General features: G+C 48.0%; 1 protein-coding gene across 2 annotated transcripts in view; it reads right to left on the bottom strand.

Annotated features, from left to right (window-relative positions):
- The window catches only part of gatad2b (GATA zinc finger domain containing 2B), a 61,791-nt gene that overhangs the window by 27,877 nt on the left and 32,229 nt on the right, over window positions 1–1,685 (bottom strand). The gene's annotated exons all lie outside the window — the stretch shown is intronic.

The raw sequence follows: 1,685 nt of genomic DNA, 5'->3' as shown, positions 1-1,685 counted from the left end.
CCCCAATGAAATGAATGTGAATGGCTGCCTGTTAAGTGTCTACATACACATATACTATTCTTCCGGTTGCATTGGAAATAATCAGCAGTAATGAGCTTACGTGTAGTAGTTATGGAGAGAACATATCCTGTACCCTCCGTGTTTTTGGTCCTTGCTTGTTTGGCAGCAGTGAGTGGTTTTTTCTAGGTGTAAATAACTGAAACTCTGCAGCCTTCTCCTCCATTATGACAGACAGTGCATCATGTGTGTGGCCAGACAACATGCAAATGGATGCTTTACTTTCCAACACTGCACCACAGAATTAACACCTGGACCGTCACTGAATTAGGCAAAAATGTTTTGTGCGGCAGAGCGTCAGTGACTGTAATTCAGACAGAGATTTAATTGACTTCCTATTAGCAGAGTGTTCCTGCTGGTGTTGTCCGATCATTTCCCCTCATCTGTTGTATCACGGTGATGCCAGCGCTCTAATCTCTTCATTCTGTCCATAACGTCTCTGTTATCCATCACATCTACAGCAGCCTCTTAGACACAGGGAGGAGTCTTAATGATCACGCAGTACTGCCCTCCCCCGCCACTTTTTCTTCTCTAATTAATTAGTGACGCAGCGGTGGAGCCCAGTCGTCGCCTCCATTTGCTGGGAGAAAAACACAAGCAGCCCCGGCAACCTCTCTGCCGAGTCTCCACCTTTAATGAGCCAGAAAGCACCACTGAGAATGGCGCTGATGAGCCAATCAGGGTCGGCCTTGTGCTGCGCGTCAGTAACTGGCACCTCACACCCTTCACCCCCCCCCTCCCAGCCACTGCCGCCGCCTTCCTTTACATAATATAATGACTGTTTCAGTCAGCTGCTACACAAGCCACACACTCTTTCTCCTTACCCCCCGCCCCCCCTAATCCCTCCCACTACCTCCTTACCACCCCACCCCTCTAGCTTTGGGCGCTCTGCCAGGCCAATGCAATAAAGGAAAAGAAAAGCAGACACTGCGAGAGAGAGGCACAAAGAGACAGGGTGGAAGCTGATAGAGGGCAAATGTAGCTCCACCTAGAGCCAAAAACACACTTTTGTATAAATCCAATACCGACAAAGTTGGGCAGGTAAACATCTTTATCAAAATCTGACAGAAGGTTCCTCATACTGGTAACACAGTGTGATGTGTAGAGTACTACGTAGAGCAGTAGTAGCAGCAGCCCTGTCATAAAACAGCAGATACAAAGTGTACAGACATCCACGTACAGCACAACATTCCAACAGAAGGCAGGATTTTGTTACCCCCTCTCCTGCTCCAGCTGTATAGTACCACAAAGAAACCCATCCCTGCTCCTTTACCCTCCCCCAATTTCTCAAACCCTCAAGTCTTTCCCTCCCCCCCTTTTTTACTGTAAAAATAAACACATGCTTACTTTCAGGGGCCCCTTAAATGTAGCCAGAGCTGAGAGCTTCATTTGTTAATATTACATCAGCCAATCAAAAGTGGATATGGAGCCTGTGTAGGCATGTGTGTGTGTGTGTGTGCGCGTGTGTCGGGGGGTGGGGGGTAATAAAAGTGTGACACAGCCAAGATACACAGAGCAGAAGGGTTTTTTTCTTCATCTTGCGCTATTTCGCACAAGTCTTTGTGTAGGCCGTGTGTGCGTGTGTGAACAGGGCTAGAAAGGAGGCAGAGATGGCAGCTCTCTCCTGA

Source organism: Etheostoma spectabile, chromosome 14, assembly GCF_008692095.1.
Source record: "Etheostoma spectabile isolate EspeVRDwgs_2016 chromosome 14, UIUC_Espe_1.0, whole genome shotgun sequence".
NCBI classification, from domain to species: Eukaryota; Metazoa; Chordata; class Actinopteri; order Perciformes; family Percidae; genus Etheostoma; species Etheostoma spectabile.
This window is presented reverse-complemented; position numbering and strand designations above follow the sequence as displayed.